The 22,469-nt window shown below is 39.2% G+C and overlaps 1 protein-coding gene across 7 annotated transcripts in view; it reads left to right on the top strand.

Moving 5' to 3' along the window:
* THRB (thyroid hormone receptor beta) overlaps nucleotides 1-22,469 on the top strand; it is a 361,122-nt gene that overhangs the window by 104,611 nt on the left and 234,042 nt on the right. The window contains exon 1 of one of the 7 annotated variants that reach the window (XM_069475450.1): nucleotides 16,162-16,202. The exons of the other annotated variants lie outside the window; for them this stretch is intronic. The gene's annotated coding sequence lies outside the window, so the exon portion shown is untranslated. Of the gene's footprint in view, nucleotides 1-16,161; nucleotides 16,203-22,469 lie in introns of those variants that run through there. 7 annotated transcript variants of the gene reach the window in all.

Below are 22,469 nucleotides of genomic sequence, written 5' to 3'. Positions count from 1 at the left end.
CTGTATTCATCCTTAAGCCTTGAAAACACACTGCTGCTTATGCATTCTGCGAAGGAGAGCCCAGCTTCTTTCTGTGTGTCAGGAAAACACTTTCAGATATCCAGAAAGTACAGAATCTCCTTCAGAATATTGCTCATAGTTATCACAAAGTGGTGAAGGGGTTCTTCTATTTAAATTCTATTCGCTTAGCAAGCATGCTTTGAACAACTGTTGTGTCCACCAGCCTAGAGCATCTCCTGGGGGATAGCTACCAAGAAGACTATTAGATAGAACCAGCCCACAAAGAGGCTTCTGTTTCATGGGAAAAGTCAGATGAGAGGTGTAAATTATTGAGGGAAGTAAGTAGTAGGCTGACCAAGGAAGTAGCATGCCTTGAGGGTAGAAACTAGAATCTGGAATCAGTCAGTCATGACCCAACAACTCAAATGCCTCAGGGATGGGCAGGTTAGGAAGTGAATGAAAGGTGGGGTTAGGGACTGTAGCACATTGGAGCCTGTGAGAGCTATTTATTAATAAAAAGGAACACTGTCCCTCAACTCCAGCTCTTGGTGCCACATGCAAATCCAGACCCATTGTTACCAGGGCTTCAGCTTTTGGCAAACAATTTGTTTTAAATGTTGAGAACTAGTTCATAGTTTTTAATTCCTGTAAGGTCTACACAAAACAATTCTAGGGGCCAGCCTTGGCCTATAGACCACTTCTGGGTTATGGTGTATTCTGTGATAAGTTTTCATCCCATCTTCATTATCATTGGTTGTTATGGTTTAGGTTCTCTGAAAAGCAGATTCTGAGACAGAACTTAGCCTGGAGGAGGTTTACTGGGATCAATGTCCATGGTAGGGAAGGTGAAGGAAGCAGGCCTGGATAGAGGGAGAAGGCTGTGATGGATTCTCAGGGCATGTCTCTGCCAACCTTCAAGGAGTACTGAAACTGGGATGGCCCTTCAGAGTCACTCCAAGTTGGGTGAGGGGGCTGGGCCTTTATATCTTTGCATGAACCAATCACTGAATGTGGGTTGTCTTGGGAAGGGGCATGACTTTGGATGATGAGGCTCTCGTTAGCCAAAGGAAATCTATCAGGGCCAACCGTACTCCTAGTAGCTAGGAAATCAGTTCTACCTTGCAGAAGGGGGATCTGGGTGGTGCATCACTGTGCCTATCACAGTGGTAGGTAGGTTTTTCTGCATAGACTGTGTTGTCCCTGAAAACAAGAACTAGGTCACAGTCATCTTTGAACTTGTCTGACATCATACCCTGAAAAAGAGAAATGATCTCATATTAATTGTTTTTCCCAGTCCCATGCTGTCTCTGGGCCTGTCTTCTTCCTACTTCTTCCTGGACTGCATGCCTCTCACAGAAATGATTGGAACAGAATTTTTAACCCCCTTAGGAATTCCTAGCCCCTTGAGCCAACCTCAGAGCATACTGGTGTGGTCTACAATCCATATGTGGGGCATTTGTAAGGATAAAGTTTCCACCTACGTGTATGGAGTTGTAATGGAATGTAATGATGCACTCATTTTGGAACATGAGCTTTTTGATAGCCTACTATGTGCCAAGCACTGGGCTACTCACTTTGAATGAAACATGATCCCTGCATGCAAGAAGAAGAAACAATTATAATAATCTTGGTGAACTACAATTCATCAAAGTAATGCTGATTGGTTCAGGTTATAAAATATGTTAAGGAAATAGATTCTGCAAGATTCAGTGAATATTAGTGTACATAAGTGGGGAAGTGGAGACTCTAACAGGATGTCCAGGTTGCAGGCCTAAGTGATATGTAGATTTGGAAGACATAAATGAATTATAGTATAACTGAGGGGAAAAAATGCAAAGCACTAGGTGTATACTACTGATGATTAAGATGTGGTTTTGTGCTAATAACTGTTTAAAGAATGTATTTGCCCCTGTGAAATAAGGTTAGTCATTAATAACTCATATGTCATATTTTGATAAATATTATCAATAGAGCCATGGACAGCATAGCAGGGGGGAACAAGAGGAAGAAAGCATTAATTCCAATTGGTGGGGCAGGAAAATCTTGAAGTAGGTAATAATGATGATGATAATGATGATATCAATGGCAATAATAGCAAATATGATGCTTAGTAAGTACCAAGGACTGTGTTAAGTACTTTCCATGCTTTAACTCATTCAGTCCTCTCCATAACCCTGCAATAGCAATACTGTTATTGTCCTCTTTGTACAGCTATGAAGAAGCAGAGGTTCTCAGCTCAAGGTTAAGCAACAATTTACCTAAGATTTGTTGACAAGAAAGTGGTAGCTCTTGGCTTTGAACTGGTTGTCTGAGGCCAAAGTCTGGTGTCTCATCACAGAATTATACTGTCTCTCGCTTGAAATCAATCTTGAAATGTTCATGGGAGAGGGAGCATTCAAACTGAAGGGAACTGTTTTTGCAAAGGTATGATGATGATTTGACTTTGGGGGGAAATGCAGGCGATATCACCAAAACATAAGGTACAGGGGTGAGAACATCTTTTGAAGGTTAAGTTTGGAAAATTGGACTGTAGTCTCCTTGTAGATGGCCTTAAATGCCAAGCTAAGGGGTTGAGGTTTTTAATCCCTGTGAATTGGGGAACCATAGAAGGTTATCAGCAAAGAAGTGGTAAGATTTGTATTTTGAAAGAGTAGCTCTGTTGTGAAGGGTGGACAGATGAATGGAAAGTCTGGAGGCATTTAGGCAGAGAGGAGGGGGCACCTGATTATTGTCCAGGCACTTTGTAAGCAGGACAAGGACAGGTCAGAAAGAAATGGAAGGAGGAGATTTATTGGAAACAGAGAAGACATGATTTGATCATTGCTTTGGCTCAGGTTTTGAGTTTATAATATTGAGAGTATAAGATGAAAGTAAAGTTAGGGTGTGGAGAAAACATGAGCTCAGTTTCACACTGCGAAAACAGAGGTGTGAGCCTCAGGAGAGAGGCTCTGTTTAGAAGCAACTCAGGAATCTCCTACCTGGAAGTTTAGGTGGACATTGGGGGTTCAGATGGGATAGAGTTGAAGTTACTGAACAAAAGCCCATCTAGGCCGAGAAGTATGAAAGTACACATTTAAATAGAGGGTAAGGTTAGATGATTTTTTAAAAAGTCATATTGTACATCCTATCATTTCATATGAAATGACCTGCTTTTGTGGCCGGAGGCTGTGAAAAGAGGTATGTGAATTTTCAGTATACCGTGGGAATTGATATTCAGGATTGTCTAAAATGTTTCAGCGAAATGGCAGGATTCATGCATAATGATGTATCTGGAAATTTTCTAAAAGCTCCGCAGGCCAGTGCTGTTTGGGAACACAGCCTTCCCATCGGTGGTAGTGAGCTCGGGTAGTTCCAATTGTCTCAATTATTTGTTGGTTGCTTGGTTTTTACATTTTTCTGTTAAACCATCATGGGATTCTATTCGGTTCTGACTTGTTTGGGTAAATGTGGATTATTACCTATATTCTAATGACAATATAATTGCAGGATCCATGTTTACAACATGCAGTCCAAAATCTCAAGGATTTAAAGGCAGATTATTTTGAATGGGAAAGGAGAGAGCAATTCTCCCGTATTTAGAGAGTGTGACAACACATCCAGCTCCTCCCTGCTCCTCCAGCAAACACAACTTCCCCATATGTGTGTTTGTGTGTGTAAGAATTGTAGTGTACTTGGTATTTCTCTGGAAATGCTATAATAATTTGGGTACTCCTTTAAATATAAGTGAGGAATCTCAAAGCCAAGGCTGGAAGAAAATTTTTGCTATAGCAATTTTCAAAGTGGTTTATTCTCTCAAGTAGTAGGCTGGTGGCCAGTTGTGTTTTTCTGATCATTAACAAAAATTGAGCATTTCAAATTATATTCTCATTCTCCTGCAGCTATTAATGGGGGGCCCCATATTTGACACATCTGTAAAACATTATTTTAATAGAATTCTTATTATACCATAAAATTCTTATTAGACATTAGAAATGACAATCAGATTGTGCTGTTTTTCTTATTCAAAGGTCCTCTCCCCAATGCAGAGGTCCATAGCCACCTTTCTTGGAAATCAGTTGTACCTTTACTTAAATTTTGCCTTAATCAAGGTATTATATTCATGCAGTGCACAAATCATAAATGGCTCAATGAGTGCATATGTGTGTGTGTGTATATGTATATATATATATGTATATATATGCTTGTGAAGCCACCAGTGATACCATCGTTAGAACATTTCCAGCATCCAGAAGTCTCCCTCCCTCTTCACAGTCATTATCTTTCCCCAGGGGTAACCCCTGTTCTGACTGCTCTGACATTGGTCAGAGGTGCATGGGTTTTACGTGCAATGCTTCTGTATCAATAAATTCCAAAATGTATTTATTGGAGTGTGCTAGAATACTAGGAAGTACTCTTGGCTTCTTTCCAGAGGTCACTTGTCTAATAGGAACTTTTTCTGTTCAAGTGACTAATCCCTGGGCTCCTGCAGTCAGAAATGGCACACTCTAATTATACTAAGGGTAAATTATACCAAGGGTGGGAATTATACTGAGGGTGAATGATTTTATGGATTTTTGTCCTCTAAAGAAGCTCATAGATTTTCACAGAATCAAATGCCTATGAAATATTCTTTTCCTTTCACCATTGCCCCACCCCTAAGTGTTCTACTGGGTATTACTGAATGAGATTTTTTCACTATGTATATCAATGGTACCTTATGATACTTCATGGCTTATCTCTGACTCCAGAAGTTCTTGGAGTTGTGACAGTATTCCACACATAAGAATGCAGAATTTGCAGAATGCAAATAGTTAGGCAAGATCACCTCTCTTATATAACAATTTAGGAAACACAGAACAACACAGAAAGGCCTTGTTTTCCTTCTGATCTATAGGGTTCCTTATACAGAGCTATTCTATGGTAGTGTTCTAAGTCCAGACTTACACCTGTTTAGAAACTAAAATGAGAAGTCTTGGGCTTATTTTTTCAACCAAATCTGATGAGTGAAAGGATGTTTGGTGGTCCTGTGTAAAAGTGGTAAGATTAATGTGGCCCATATTGCTGCTGGGATAATTCTCCAGAGTAAAAAGTCTTCTAAGCGGGACTAACTGGTAGCTTAGCTAGAAATAAAGACCAAGAAAGATCTCTCTACTAATGTCAAGAATTCTTCCCTAATTGTTGAGAATTTACCTTCTTGAATTGATATAGGAGCTAGTAGTTCCATCAAGGGAAGGTGATCTAAGGTGAATTGGGTTAAAGAGGTTCCTTTGTTCATTAATCAAATCAAGAGAATCTGTTTCCTACACATTGTTCCTTTCTTTGAAAAGACTATGACAATGTGACTGAATTTCCTGGAGATTTTCTAACACCCTTAATGAGAAAAAAGATGTCTTTGCATGAGTATACAAACACGCAGAAGAATGCTTGTGAGAAGATCTATTTATATTTGAAATAGAACTGAATTGAGTTGGCAAGAAAAGAGAATTGTATTAGTATGCAGGTCTCTCAGAGACATGATTATAGTCCTAGTGACAGGATACTAAGACACTATTAATTACCTTTATAGACTGAAGACATTTTTAAGATATAGTTGATCTCATGTCATCAACGTGAAAGTAGTAGCTTTAATATGATCAATTATTTTTTAAATATTCAGTACACCTAGTAAATATGCAAACAAATACAAATATTTAAAATAAAATGTAAGTCCCTACCCTCGTCCATTTCTTCTCTTAGCCCCAGTCCCTAGATATTAATCGTATGATGATTAATACCTAATCATTTCTTCTAGATATTTTCAATACAGCTACAGAATGGATAGATATATGCAGATATATGCATGGGTGGATGGATGGATGGATGAATGATGGATAGACAAACAGGTAAATAGGTAGATAGACAGAGCGATTGAAATACTTTGACTTCTGAGCCACATACTTTGTTGGGGATTCAAAGATAAGTAAAAACACACATTACCAGTTTTCCTAGAGCTTATAGTTTAGCAGAGGGAAATAGATATTAATTACACACAGGTAAATGTATAGTTGTAAATTAAGTGTAACATAAAAGAATATGTGAGTTTCTCTGAGGAAGAGATTATTATGCTGAAATCTGAAGGAAGAATGGAAAACTGCATTGGACTGGAGGGGAATGTTCCAGACAGAGGCAAGAGTGTGTGCAAGAGACTCTACTGGGAGGACCATAGCTTGTTCAAAAAACCCAACGTACCTACAATGACTAGAGTATAGACAGAGCAGAGGTGGAGAGAAGTGCTGGGTTGGAGTCAGTTAGGAGGCTATTGCAGAAGTGCAGGGGAAGAATATGAGGCAGTTTGGACTAGCATGAAGGTAGCTTGGACAAGCATATGGTTGGAGAAAATTGGATGCATTTCACAGTCTTTTGGAAAATGAAGCCCACATGATTTAGTAATACTGGATATAGATGGAAGGATGTAGATAGTTTCTTTCTGCTCATTTGTTTCTTAATATATACGGAATTTTCCCACACTCATTGTTTTGACCTTGCATTTTTTTCTTTTAATAATATGTCTTGAAGATTTTCCCCCCTCTTCAATAATGTCTTTTAATGAGCTGATTGTAGTTCATGGTATAAATATGTTATAATTCTTTTAACCAGTCCCTCATTAATGGACATACAGAGTTTGCATCTGTTTTTACTTTTTTTTAATTTTAGGAGGCAGATGGTTAGTTTTGCTATTTCAAATAATAGTACAATTAAAATACTGTACATTTTCATTTGCAGCTTTGGGCAAATATATCTGTGTGATAAATTCCCAGCAGTGTAATTGTTGAGTTAAAAATTGATAGACTTAATATTTGTTAGATATTGTCAAAATGTCCTCAAACACATTTGCAGAAATTTACACAATCACTGATAATTTATGAGATTTCTTGGTTCCCTATCTCATCAATAACTTTAACATAGCTGTTAATTCTTGTCAGTCCGATTGGTACTAAATCCTTTTGTGATTTGCTTCTCTTTAAAATGCGTTTGAGTTTGCAGGTGTGTATGTATGTGTGTGTATTTGAGTTTATTGGCCATTTGTAGTTACTTTTAGTATGACCAACTTTTTCATAATCTTCATCCATTTGGCTAACGATCTGTTCCCTTATTTGTAAAATATTTGTGTTTATTAAGGTGACTAGTCCTTTCAACTGGCAAAAGGAGAAAAAAATATACAATCACCTCCATAGATGCCAGAGATATCAAAAAGGCATTTAACTAAATTTACCAACCTTGGTTTTTTATATATATAATTTATTTGTTAGTTCTCCAGAAGTGGTGTTTTGATTTTCATTTTGTATCTTAAGTTCTGCAGTAACTCTTTCTACTCATTCTACTATCTCTTTATCTCCTCCTTGTCTTTATTTGTTCATCAAACTTATTCTTTTTAATGTCTTCTATGATGCAGGGTATTTGTTGCGAATTTTTTTCTTCTGTTTCTTTAGGGTTTTTTTCTAAAATATATTATTATCAGTCTTTTCTTGATACTTTTCTCCCTTTCTTGCCTTCGCTCCTTCTTTCCTTTATGATTTTTTTTGCACAGTTGCTATGCCATTTATTTTTGCCTTTCTCATTTAATGTGGAAAGTCCTAGCTAGACCATCTATTTTCCCAAATATTGTATACATGAATCATACCTGATTTTCACACCATCTTCTCTGAGACCTGTTTATCTTCTCTTAGAACTGAAGTTCAAGGACTGAGTATTACTGGAATTCTTCTTTTGCTTGAGAGTAGGGAGGAGGACTCAGCTGGGATGATGAATAGTCATGGTTGGTTAATTGGGTTTAACTCTTTGTTTGGAATTTTTATCTAAACCTTTATCTTGGGATCTGTAGTGGTTGTTGTTCAGAACTTCTACTCTAAAAGTTCATTCTGTAAAAATTTTCCCAGCCTGTGCTGCCTGGTAATCCCTCAGCGTGCTTCCCTCTGGATTGTAGGGCATTTTTGTAAGATTCCCCCCAAAATTTGTTCAACTCTCCTGGAAGTGCTGTCCTCTCCTAGGACTGCTTTGAAGCTAGAGAGAAATTACTCTTGGGTCTCTACATTGTTATTTCTCTCTTTCCCTGGCCATCCTCTTTCAAATATCGTTTTACTGTGTTGTATCTCTTCCTTTGTTTGAATGTTGTTGGTATAGTTTGTCTAATTGTGACATTTTTATTCATTTTACTAAATGTGGCGGAAGGAAACTTTGGCTTTGTGACCTTGACTATATCTTGTACCCTTCTTGGATCTACTTTTCTTATCTGCCAAATGGGAACAAATAATTGCCACGCTTTCTGTTCTTTAGGATAAAGTCAGATAATGTGTTAGAAAGTTCCTTGTGAACTATACACTTTCTTCTATTTATAAATTATTTTTATTATTATTTGTCTAGATGGGACACACAGAGACAAATTTTAAAAATTGGATGATATATTCTGAGCACTAAGATGGTAGAATAGGTGTTCATAGGAAAGTATGGTTAAACATTTAGGGCTGGTGTGCAAAGTGAAATGGACTCGAAAGGAATAGGAATTTTGTGATGGAGAGGAGTGGGAAGGTACAAACAAAGAAATGGTGGATGGAATATGCCTGGTATATGCAGAGAGCACCGAGTGTCACAGTTTCATTGAACTAGCAGGGTCATAGAAGACAAGAGTTACAAGAGAAAAACCTGGAGAGTTAAGGAGGGATCAAATTATAAAAGCCTGACCGAGGAATCCAGACGTTACTCTGAATGCAGTGTAAATCCTGGATTTGGTTTTAATTAAGACCTTGACAGGACACTTGCACTTTAGGGATGTGGCAATGGTATGCAGGAAAAATGAAGATGAGGAGAAGGGGTGCTCAGGACAATCAGATATAAAGCCGTCATCCCAGAAAAATTATTTAACAGTGGCTCCTTTCCCTCTTAACACTGCTCATAGTGCAATGATGGCAGTAGTCATAAGAACATCATAAGAATGTTGACCAGGGTTGAGGCAATGGGCGGGTAAAGGAAGGGACCAATGCCAGAATACCAAAGAGAAAGAACTTACAGAATTTGATACGTTAGGAGAGGAGGGAAGGGTGAAGAAGGTAGAGTACAAGGTGGGTCCAAATTGTTCTGCCAGAGAAATTGAGATAATGGTGGTGACAATGATTTTGAAAAGGAATAAGGGGGGAACTAGGAATAACATGGTTTAAGGAGAGCAAGAATCAGTTTGCTGTGGACTGTTGAGTAGTGAGGACCCAAGCTGACGTCACTTGGAGCTGTGTGGTGAAGCTTGGGAGTCACACGTCACACTTATAAAATGTTCACTGACTGTGCTCAGCTCTGTGGGACAGCAGGGAGATGGCAGGTCTACTTGCTGAACCACATGTCCAAATCACATAGATCTGTCTCAGAATCCTCATGCTGAATGGAGATTTCCTTTATCCTACCTTCCTTTGCAGCACCCTTCCTATAGTCACCAAAAGGGGGAGAGTGGCTCAGACAAAATGAACAGCAAACACCCAAATACGTACTATTATAGCTCAAAAACTTTTCCACTTCAAGTAACCTCAGTCAGGTGTTTCTCTTGGCTTTAGACATGGGTCCTTTTTCGTGTTGGACAACATTCTTCTCAAGATTTTGTCCCCTTGGCTGTCCCCTCTGGGAGCTCAACAGCTAACAAATGGCAGCTGGCCTTTCTTATCTCTCAGTCTGTGGCTTTCCGTGACCTAACTGGGGACCCTTGCTTGGTATGTTGTGAGAAGCATAAATGACAAATTACTATGGATAGTTGTAACATTTAGGATACAATTATAAAAATCTGTGGCTACATGAATGGAAATGAACACACAAATGCATATATAAATGTCTATATGTATATACACACTATGTATATATACAGTTTATATATTCACACATATGCGTCTAAGGCAGTGTAGTGCTTAAATGCATAGGCTTTGGAATTAGGGCCACACAACTCATCTGTGAAGTGGGAATAATACCTACCTCATAGAGTTGCTATAAGGGTTAAATGAGATGATTATAAGATGCTTTCAAATGGAGACATTAAAAAAAGACTAAAAAAAAAATATACCTAATTATTAAGACACAGTTATATTTGGGTTGTTGGATTTTAGAAACTTTTTTCTTCTTCATGCTATCTTTTTTCTAGATTTGTCTCTAATGTTATTTTTTATATCAATAAAATCTACAGACTATAGGAACTCTATATAAATTTTATATATGTCCTCATTGGTTTTACACAATTGAGCAGTAGTCATTATCTTTGGATATTATTATCACAGACAATGTTTTCCTGTTGCTTTTCTAAAATTTCTACATTTTTTCTGATGTTGTATGTAATGCTAACTATATTTTAAGTCAAAAATGGATATAGGACTCTCATAGATTATATATACATTATGACACCATTAAAAAAAGACACATGAGAATAAAACTGACATTAAATTTTTGAAAAAATAAAGTGAGTTTCCTCAAATAGTATTATGATTAAAAAATTCACACATTTATTAATGAGTTTTTGAGTTCAAAATTTTCACTTCATATATTTCCCATCTGTGGCACCTCCCAACATGTCTCCTTGAAGCCCTTTCTCAACTGCTCCTATTCTAAAGAGCAAAGACTGAATGGCCCATGTACACCCAAACTTGAATGCCATCACATCAGAAAATAGATAACCAGTGTTTTCATAGGTCACCTGACTTTTTCTTTATTCATATTACTCCTTTTTATTCCTAACAGTAGTCCTAAATCATCATGAGTAATTTTACATGTTAGAAAGTGGGAAAAGTGTGGCTTGTTCAAAATCTTTAAGAGACAGCTGGCCTGAGAGAAAACAATAATCCCCTTGCCCAATTCAGTTTCTGCCTCATTCACAATGAGTTTCTCTGGAGCCCAAATTACTGTATGATAGAACTGGTTTAATTCAACCTTGCAAACTTAAGAGGAGAAAAATTGGTCAAAGAATCAGCAAATCGGGGCATTGAGAGGCTATATGAGCTTTTTCTTCAAGCTTTGTCACTGGATTCCTGTGTCTCTCATCTTACACCCTTTCTTTGTTGCCTTGAATAAGTCACTTTTGTAAATTAGCATTAACCTGTTATCTAGCTGACTTTGGAAAGTCCCTTATTTCATAGACTCATGGAATTTTGTAGCTAGAAAGAGCCCTAGAAAGTCTCCCTTCTCAGTGTACCGGGAGGGAGGGGGGAAGGTGAGAGATTGGCCCAAGATAATACAGCTTTTTAACAAGAAGCCAGGACTATCAATTTTCAGCTATCAAATGTTGACTCTCTCACTAGGAAGTTACATTCCGGGTCACGGTGTAGCATACGTGCTAACCTGAGCATCTAAGCCCCTGTCAGAACTGTTATTGCTTAATAGTGCAGAACTAAAATACTTCTGAATCTCAGCATACAAGGTTTGCAAAATCCTTTTGACAGGGCTAAATCCAAGGGCACAAATGATGTCATCATGGCTGAACTCTACTTCCCCATCTCTTGTGCAAACTCACTTCACGTAGCAAACATGGTGCCATCAGCACCCCACTCACATCTCACTAGTTTGAATGACAGCATTTTTATGGACAAGTGACAAAGAGGACATTCATTGGCCCAACTTGGTCATGTGCCCATCCCTGTGTCCACGAAGCAGTATATTCTATTTCTTTTGGTAACTTGGCTACTAGTGAGAATGGAAGGCCCTGGCTGACCCAACTGGAATGTGTTCCCTATAGGAAAGAAGGATTCTCTTGCTACAAATTTATGTTCTTATAAGTAGGAAGCATATATATATCGGGCAGGCTGAAACAGCAACTCTCTTCAGATGTCAGCCAGACCACCTATGTAGTAATTTTTTATTTCATGGTAGACATCGTGGATGTGGCAATGTTAAAACTTTGTGTGCCATTCTCTTCCTTTGAAGAGTGTTGAGTTTTGTTTCAGCAGGCATTTAATTTTCTGGCAGATCAGCTGTAACTAGTTGAGTTTCGGTTTTAGGATTTTTTTAGGGCAAATCTAGAGTGGTCCTTATTCTAGGACGAGAGTAGTCCCTCTACTAAGCCATTGCCTTTCTGGAGTTTCAACTTGAATCTTGAGAAGTGTTCAGCAAGGTCTGTTTTCTCTGGTTGGTTGGAACTCTACCATCTCCTGACATTACGCAGCCGTCAGATGCTCTTCCCTGCTCTCAGAATAGCTGTTTGGGGTAGGTCTTGTGTATGATTTGCTTCATATTTGTCTAAAGGCTGCAGAGACCCCCTGTGCATATTTCTGGAGCTCTTTCTTTGTGAAGTTTCCTCTCCAGTCCCCTGCCCCACAAATTCCTGCCATATCTGCCACCCCAAAATCTGATCTCAGTTTCCTTCACTCAGCTGCTCTCTGTTTGGGTTCCACTTCCCTGAGCTGCAGTTTGAAAAGTGCACCAAGGCAGAAAGCCAAGGTAAATGCGGAGCTCATCTCCTGTTTTCCTCCTCTCAAGGATCCCAGCCGGGCACTGTTGTCCAGTGCCTAAAACTGTTGCTTCACATATTTTTGTCCATGTTTATAGTTGTGTCCCTTTCTCCATGACAGACACGCTTAAAACCTTTTTTGTGATGCTGCAACTGAAGCACAAATAAATTTGATCACTCACCAAGTTTGGCTCTGTCTACAAAGCTACTTCATATTCACAGAAAGTTTTCTAAAATACTGAGGACAATTTTAGGCCTCTTTAAATGAGTTACAGGAACTGGTAACTTAATCTAGGGGCAAATCCTTTGTGAGAACCTAATAATCCTTTCCTAATTTGTCCATATTTTTGTAAATTATCTCCTTATTTTGGTTCAAATGGAAACATGGTCATTTATTAGAACAATTTTATAGAAATGGGAAAAGAAAAGTACTCGATGTTCAGAAGATCTGGGTTCGAATCCCAGCAGACCTCAACATCCCTAGGCTTGAGATTGCCTGTCTGTAAAGTAGGATAAAAACACCAACTTTTCAGGGTCATGATAATGTTGAGAATATTTTCCAGACTCTTCTTGTTTTCTATAAGTTCTAGCATGGACTAAGAACATTTAGTATTATGTGACATTTAAGCATGTTCCCTAAGATAGTATTTTTCTTTTTTCGGTATTGCTAAATATAATATTAATGAAATGTTGAACATGAAATGTTTCATTATAACAGAACAACTGGACCAAAAGTTGGTTCTTTGGCAAAATAAACAAAATTGATAAACTGCTAGTTAGACTAGCCAAGAAGAGAAAAGACCCGAAGAAACAAAATTAGAAATGAAAAAGGAGACATTACAAAATTATTACTTAAAAGAAAAGCAGTGTATGCTCCTTTAAAATATGGTTTTCCTTACTTAGCTTTCCTTATAGAAGTTTGCATTTCTGTTCTTTTTTTAAAAATCCTTCAGTCATAAAATCTGAGCCTTTATAAAAGAAAAGTAATGCAGAGGGGGAAAAATGTGTGCCAAAGAATTAGTGTATTTGAGTTTTGTATCTCTAGTGTTTAACATTTTATAATCTAGGTTTATAACTTGTTGAGAACAATAGACTAACTATTTTAAGCACATTAGCTTTGCTAAAGATTAACTTTTTACATGCCTGGCAAGTATGGTGAAATTTAAGCTTTGAGAGTAACAGAGAGGAATATTTTCCATCCCTGTCTGCGTTCTGGATTTTTTAGTAAGACACTAACAGCTACCCTCAATGTGTTACATTTATTAGCAACCAACATGTTTCCAGCACTTTCTCCTAGTGTACATAATCTTAAAAGAAAGTTAAATAGTAGACCTTACTTACCTAAAACTTACTTTTAGCCTCAATTTATTTTTCATTCCTATTTGTGTCCATTTTATATGCTCATTAAAATCTAGAGGACTATAAAATATTTCAGAATCCTTATCCTAATAGATGTTAGTATCTAACCTAGATTTCACAAATGCTCTAATTTATAATCATTTTATATGGTTTTAAAATTTTTTAATTATTTAATTTTAAATAATAGTATCATTCTTAAAGTCATTTTATTCCAATAGGAAGTTATACAACAGTTTAGTAGTCTTTAAAAGGACATTATAAATACACACACATAAACAAATATATTTCAATATTTTATACATAAGTATGTATTTTAACTATTTAGAAGCATAATGGTAGCAAACAATATATATGTATTCTCTTCCTATGTACTTTTCCATTGTAGTTTCAGCATGAATATTTGTTACCTATTAGCTTATAATGTTGTCTCCAAAAATATTTAGTATTTAATATTTGTTCTGAGGAGAACCTAATTAATACAGTACAGGGCAAATTAAATCTACAATATTTGATCAATGCATCCTCTGTGTCTCTCTTTTCTACTTGAAATAATTGAATTATTTTGGCTACTTAACAAGACATTTTTCTTCGTTTCTTCAGTTTTCCATCTGAAATGCTTTGTGAGGTGACTGCATGTTTATAGGTCTGAAAACCTGGTGTTTGCTCATTGTTATCCTCAGCTTTCTTGTCTATTTTCATAGAAGGCTTGTCAGAGGTCTGTGTGGCCTATGACAGTGTCACCCCAGCAAGTGTGGGGACAGTGGTTACCTTTGTGCACTTGTTCAGGCAGCCAGGAGTCCTGGCTGGCCTCCAGGGTGTCAGCTGAGGACCCGGAGCGTCCGGGTCATTTGGGAGTCATATGATAGAAAAATCACCAGTAAGGTTGCCATGCATGGCACTGAAATGTCCACTGCTTTTCAGAAAGGACGAGACTGGAATTACAGGACCTGTGTTGACTTCAGTTTGCATACACCGTCTTTATTTTCAGTGTGTTTGCACATACATTATCTCTCCAGATCGTGGGAAAAGAGCAGCCAGAAGGCTCCCTTTAGTTTATGAGAGCCAATATCTCACACCAAAGAGCTTTGTTTGAAAATTAACATTCTAGACTTTGGTCTTTGTTGTAGTTTTCCAGCTTATTTTTTTTTTAAGTCATAGAACCCTTTCTTCAAAAGAAATCTTAATCTGACACCCAACATATAAAACAGATGAATGCAGAGGTATTTTAATTTACATTCACGGGAGTCCAGAGTCTTATCCACTTCGGTCTGATCTCGTCCTATGTTGCTGACCCCCCTGGGCCTCCATAGATACAGCATAGTCTGGAAAACCCAGCAAAAATAGACCTTGTAGGATGTCTGTTGTCTCACAACATTCTTGCTTCTGATAGTCTATATTGCTTTCAATAGGTATCTTGAACTCTGCCACATTTTTCAGAAGTCTTTTTTTTTTTTTTTCTTTTTCGTGGTGATGGACTAGGAAGCATCTTGGAGTGGTAGGGAAGCACCCCAGTCATGACTCCCACTCCAGTATCCTATGTGACTTTGAGCATGTCATTTAATTTCCTGGACATTGACATCCCCTATGTGTAAAATGAGGGTGGTTAGACAAGCATCGAAAATGCCTGGAGATCTTTGGCTAGAACATATTTTGTCAGTGGGATTGAATGGGAAGGAAATGTTGATCTCTGATGCATTCCCGCATACAGGAACATCCCTGGAACAGTTCAGGGCCAGCTTCTCTCGTCCGTTTGGTTGTAACCAGGGGAGAATCTTCAAAACCCAAGCATGTCAGTGGATGCAGAAGAAATGTCCACAGATAATCTTCTCATAAGGGAACTCTGTATCAAACATTCTTACAGTCTTAAGGCTTCCTTCTCAGGACATGGGGCTAAATGCTTGTTTTAAATTAAAATAATAAAAACTTAATTTGATGGTACGTAAAGGGCACAGGGTTAGAAGTTGAAGGATCTCATGTTATGCTGGAGCTAGCTCTGCTTGCTCGAGAGAGCCAATTTTGCATGTAATAACATTTTTGTGGCTTGAAATGAACTGTGATGGGGTTATTTACACCTGAAAGTCAGCAAATGCTATGAGTTGGAGCTTTTTTTTTAGGGGAAAGGGGATGTTTTATTGGCACACCATTGAGCAGATGGATTTGAATTATAGACCTAGTACTCCTACTAAACAATTTAAGCCTCACTTTTCCCATCTATTAAAAACGAAAGACAATACCTGCTCTATCTGTCTCACAGATTTGTTGTGGAAGTCCACATGTACATAAAGGAACTTTGGAAACCAAAACAGATTCCACTGGAAATGACAGCATTATCATTTCCAGCATTTATTGGGAAGACAAAGAAAGAACATGATGATCATGAACTGAAACCATTTTCCTTCAAGAAACAGAACAAATGCCTGGGGTACCAGATCTTATAAACACAAAATTGCATATGCTTTTAAATAATAAATACTAAATGTAGGTTGAACTACCTTGAAATATATTTAGAGCCATTATTTGAAATGGAGCTATGGACTAACATACGAGAATGCCTTCACTGCTTCCAAGGGTTGGGACCACTGGATACTGAAGGGGGTCTCTTGGGCACTGGCTTCTCCTTAAAGAAGGTGCTAGAAACTAGACAGTCTCTGACCTTATGGGGAACACTGATGCACACTGGCATCCAGATGGAACGATAACCGTGAGTAATTCTAGCACTGCTGGCAATTTCTGCAGAGGCCTTCAAATGAAATCTAAAGGAAACTTCCCCAATAATCCAGCTTACGGGCAAATGATTATTATTAAAATGATAATAACATAAAATCTCCATCAAGTATACTTCAAGGAATGTTGTATTCTTCACTTTTTGCTTGAAGACATGGTAGGAATCCTGTGTTAAACCTTATGTTATGCTCAATAGATGTATATTCAGCTATCCCCTCTCTCCTTCCTGTGGACCTAGACTCTGGCTGATGTTACCTAGGGCCTCTAGGGTTCTTGTAAAAATATCTGCATGCACGTTGCAAAGAGACAAACCTGTACCTTTTTTATTTCTTTGTGGTAGAAAATTTAATCTTAGGCAAAATTTACCATTTTGGATGTTTGCCTGTTGTAGACAAGATTTCTAACCTCTCTATTGCTCAGAGAATATTGCTCTATAGATCATGAGAATGGATTCAGGAATGAGAACTGTCCTGGAGCTCCAGCTCTGTCTCCTTCTGGTTCCCTGACCTTTTGCAGGTTTCTTATCCTCCCTAAGCCTCTGTGTCTTCATCCATAAAATGGGACTAGTAATAGTCTCTCTTTCCTAGGGCTCTTTTGAAAATTACATGCAAACACAGCTTAATTAATGTTAAGTCATTAACCTCTTTAAAGAATGAGTCAAAAGGTAACTTGGCCTAAATTCAAGTCATGACTTCAGTTGGGCTCTTGACCAGCGATGCCATTTTAAGTGATGCTGGAGCCAGAGTGGCCAAAGCTAAAATCAAACAACCTCCCAGTTTGGGGAGGCTTTGTGCCCATCTGCATTTTTCAGAAGTAAAGCCAGCACTGATAAGAGAGTAAAGATATTGTGCCTGACGTGTGGCACTATGCCTGGTGGATCCCTAGCACTCCTTGTCATTATCCATTTTGGTTCTGCGGGCTTTCCCCAGACAAGTGGGGGTCACTAAAGAATTCTGTGGAATAGTGGAATAGTGGAGCGTTGGTCTCCCCAGGTAGTCACTCTATGGATTATTAGCTATGTTGGGTGCTGCATTCGATGCCAAAGAATCTTCTCCTCCTGCTCCTTTGTGCACACTCACATGCACACCTCACACACACCCTGACAGGATCATCTTGACACAATGCCACAATAAAGCCAGTGACAGTTGGAGCCCAAAGAGGACCCCAGGACACTGTGAAGAAATGGAGAATGCCAGAAAAAAGAGTCATCCACATATCTTTTTTCAAAATAAAGATTTCAGAACAGTAGCATACCAAGGGTGGGATGGTGGGAATAGTCTGTCCCGGGCATTGCAGACAATTAAGGGGACAAATTGTCTGAAAAGAATTTTAAAACAATACTAAAACTGACAAAAATTCAGCGGACTTTTTTATTATCATCATGCCCCATTCTAAACAATCTCAGTAATAAAATACTCCCCCTGAAAAATTTATTGTGTGGATCTAAGTTCTAACAATTGCTGCAGTTACTATTGAGTTTTAGTAATATATATTTCAGCTCCAAATTTATTGCTTATCTTTTAATAAACATAAATTCACATGAAGGTTAATTTGGAGAACTCCCAGTTATCCAGTCAGCCCCAGAACACGAGATGCAGCTGCTCGTGCTAGTTTCCAGAGTTACTTCCTAAAGCGTTGGGATGACAGTCAGTGCTTTGGGCACAGTTTGTGTCTCCAGTCCTTGAACTACTATGTATTAGGCATTGAAATAGATTCAGGATAAGCAACGAGAGTCCAATGATTGTACAGTCAAAGAAATACATCTTTAGTTCCTTCAGTTCTGTCATACTATGTGACAACTTGAAATTTTCATTTGTGTTTTAAATTTAAAACAGTGACACAGAGTATTCTCTGTGAGGTGAAATATTTTTGTTTAACAAGTACAGACTTTAGGTAAATTTGACTTGTTTCATTTTATGATTATTTTTGAAAAATTGTTGCTGTGGAGAGAGGAGAATGTTAAAAAATGACCCAGCCTGGGGGAAAAAATACTGCCGCAGTGTGAGGTTTAGACCAATGAATAGGCTTCTATCTTCCAACATCTTTAAATGGAAGTTGATTATACTATTTTCTACTCATCTTTCCTTTCTGCAGTTGTTCCCAAAACACAGACTTGCCTGTGTGGAAGCGATGTGTGTAGTAAAAGACACTTTGAAGCCCATATAGACCTAAATTCAAACCTCAGCACTGCTACTCACAAGCCACAGGGCCTGGGATGTGTTGTGTAACCTTCATTTCCTTTTTCACAAAACGAGAGGCAAACCTCCTGGCAAGAGTTGTGATAATTAAATCATATGTAGCATGGAAAGTGTCTACCATATGTCTCATGTAGCAGATATAATGTTAATTTCTTCCTCTGTCTTCCTCTGTCTCTTCTCTTTCCTGCATTGGCATTTATTTATGTCTGCCAATGCAAACAAATAAGATGTCTTTCTAGAATTATGATGAATTGAAAGTAATATCTACATATTTACAATTCCTTCTTGTTTCAACAACTAATATATAGTCACTGTTCCTAATCTGATCTTTCCCCTCTGAACCCCTCTAGACTCCATTTTAAAATGTGAAGGTTAAAGGAGGGAATTTCTGTGCTACAGTTCAGGTCGGAGGTACAGAGTAAATCCTGCCTAGATGAATGAAATCATTATTGCACATGCAAAGTGGGAAAAGGAAGTGCTTGTACACTGTGAGTTTAGGTGTACATGAATCTGCTCTTCTTCTCGGCCATTACCAGGGAAACGGCATAACCCAGATGGGCATCAGCAATGTGTTGATTCACAGCTTTTATTGGCTTCTGTGGTAAAGGACAAACATACAAGGAAGAAAGGAAATAGGACACATCTAGGCCAAAACAGTTCATTTTATTTTTGTGATCAGTTCACTTGATGCTGGTGGTGGCAGCCAAAAGAGCATTTTCATTGCTTTTTGTATGAGGATCAAATTAGATAAGGGCAACGATTTATATAAATCATAAAGCGGTTACAGGTGTTAAGCAGTATTGTTATCTTGTATCAGGGATCAGTAAATTATGAACCACAGACAAAATCTGGCTCTCCACCTGTTTGTGTCCTACCCTGGGACTACGCTAGTCCCTTTAAGGATTTTGGCCTTGTACGGAGCCCCAGGCTCTGGCTTCTCATCCCAACGCCAGTTCAACATTTGGCCCCTGGCAATGGCAGTTTACCCACTCTTCACCACTCACTCTTCCTGTTTTAGTTCACTGGACCCCTTAGAGATTTCCTGCAAGCCCAGCAGTACTTTAAGTGTCTTGCTGCTTGTAATGTAGTTGTACTGCTGTGGGAAGTGCTTTAGAGCCGCTGTCCCCAACCCCCGGGCATGGACCACCATCAACCCAGGAACCAGCTGCACAGCAGGAGGCGAGTGATGGGCCTCACCTGCATCCACAGCCGCTCGCATCGCTGGCATCACCCCTCTTCCCTCCGCCCACCAGTCGGTCAGATTAGCGGCGGCGTCAGACCCTCACAGGAGCGTGCACCCCACTGCCAACTGCGCATGCGAGGGATCCAGGGTGCTGGCTCCCCATGAGACTCTAAGGCCTGATGATCTGAGGTGGAGCCGAGGCAGCGACACCCCACCCCCAACCATCTCCCCACCCCACCCCCGTCCATGGAAAAACTGTCTTCCACGAAATCGGTCCCTGGTGTCAAAAAGGTTGGGGACCACTGCTTTAGGGTATCTAGACTACCTGACAAAAGTGGAAATCTTCAAACCATGGTACATGCACCAGTAGTCCTAGTGCAGATGAGAAAACTGGAATTCAAGCAACTCGTCTATTGCCTCTCAGCTCCAGGTGGTAGAGCAGGACTTGAACCTGATCAAACTGAGCCCAGAACTCAAAGGCTAGCCTGCCAGACTGCACAGTAACCTGGTATATCAAGGCTGAATGTAGGTATGCACCCTTGGAGGAAATAAGCCCAAAGAATTGTTATTTCATATCCCTACTAATCTGCATGTGGTTGTTAAAGACCACAGGGTTTGCTCCCCTGGCTGTAATTTCTTCTTTTTTTTTTTTTTGCAATTTCTTTCTTTCTTTTTTTTTTTTTATTTTTATTTCATCTTATTGTTATGGGGGATACAGAATTGCAGGTTGCATACGTTGTCCATGTACCGCCTTTCCCCCCAAGTCAGAGCTCCAGGCGTGTCTGATCCCCAGATAGTGCGCGTTGCACCCATCATGTAGGTATATATCCCTCCCTTCCCCACCCCCCCTTCCCGAGTCAGCACCTTCAAGCATTACCATTCCTCAAACGGTGCGCAATGCACTCATTGTGTAGGCATACCCCCATCCCCTCCCCCACCCCCCACCTCAGTCTGATATCCGATTGGTGTCGTTCCCAGATGTGTATTTAGGTGATGATCAGGGAAACCAATTTTCTGGTGAGCACATGTGATGCTTGTTTTTCCATTCTTGGGATACTTCACTTAATATAATGGGTTCCAACTCTCTCCAGGAGAACCACAGAGATGTCGTATCTTCATTATTTCTTATAGCTGAGTAATACTCCATGGTATACATATACCACAGCTTACTAATCCAATCATGTATTGATGGGCATTTGGGTTGTTTCCACATCTTTGCTATTGTGAATTGTGCTGCTATAAACATTCGGGTACATATGTCTTTGTTACAGAATGATCTTTTTTCCTTTGGGTATATGCCCAATAATGGGATTGCTGGATCGAATGGCAGGTCTACTTGAATCTGTTTAAGATACCGCCATAATGCTTTCCACAGGGGTTGCACTAGTTTGCAGTCCCACCAGCAGTGTATTAGTGTTCCTGTCTCTCCACATCCACGCCAACATGTGTTGTTTTGGGGTTTTTTGATAAAGGCCATTCTTACTGGGGTTAAGTGATATCTCATTGTGGTTTTGATTTGCATTTCTCTGATGATTAGGGATGTTGAGCATTTTTTCATATGTTTGTTAGGCTGCAATTTCTAACTCAAAAAGTAATTAATCTTTTTTAATACTTGAAAGGGTTTTATCAGTCCTTCTTCTAAATTGACCAAGTGTTTAACCACCACTCTGACTCTGAAGGCTTCCCCGATCCCTTGCCACGTACGAAGGCTTGTTCCTCTTCATTGTCTTCACTGAGCTCTGGCTTTACTTCTCACTGCTGTGGAAAGTTCCCATGTCCTGCCTCCCAATAGGCTGAAAGTTCTTTAAAGGTGAGGACTCTACCTTCTGACTCAGCTTTCTATCCTCAGCCCTCAGTCCAGTCCCTGCCACACAACCGGTGCTCAGTACGTTTGTTGAAGGGATTATGAATGTGTCATTACTTTTGCACAGGTTGGTCAGCATTTTTTTTAAAGGGGGTGGCTGTGCTATAGTCACAGAAGAAAAGTGGATTTGAAACGAGAAGACCTGATGAATGGTAGTACAAATAACTTGACTTCTGGATCCTTAGAGTAATCAGAGTTCTCATGCTTCCAGGAAGTAGAGAGACGGGCAAATTGGTGGTTAAAGACAGGGGTGAAGACAGCAGCAGAAGGTGGGCCTTGACCCCTCACGCCCACCGTTGCTGCCACCTAGCCATGACTTTCCCTAAGCATGGGGCGTCAAGGTGAAGTGTGAGAGGAACTTGGCTTGCCCCTAACTCACCTCATGCTAGCCTAGAATTAGGACTTCTGTCCAAGTCCCCAGCAGGTAAAATAACAATTAGGACAAGTGGAGAATGCTTGTTCTGTAGCGATAGAGTCAGCTCTGGCTCCACTATAATTGATAGCCATAAGTGTCATTGTCATATCATGTATATACTCTACTGCCCCAAACTGGAACTGGGTGGTGTGGTCTTTAGGGGTACTGATCTCTACACTGATTGACACGTGGGTTAGAGAGAGACTCTGTGGGTGTAATAATTACATAATCTGGTTTTCCAAGAACAGTTCCAATTTCAAATATTTCATCCCATTGTATCTGAAGTACATCTATACTAGTCAGAC

This window comes from Eulemur rufifrons, chromosome 7, assembly GCF_041146395.1.
Source record: "Eulemur rufifrons isolate Redbay chromosome 7, OSU_ERuf_1, whole genome shotgun sequence".
Lineage (NCBI taxonomy): Eukaryota > Metazoa > Chordata > Mammalia > Primates > Lemuridae > Eulemur > Eulemur rufifrons.
This window is presented reverse-complemented; position numbering and strand designations above follow the sequence as displayed.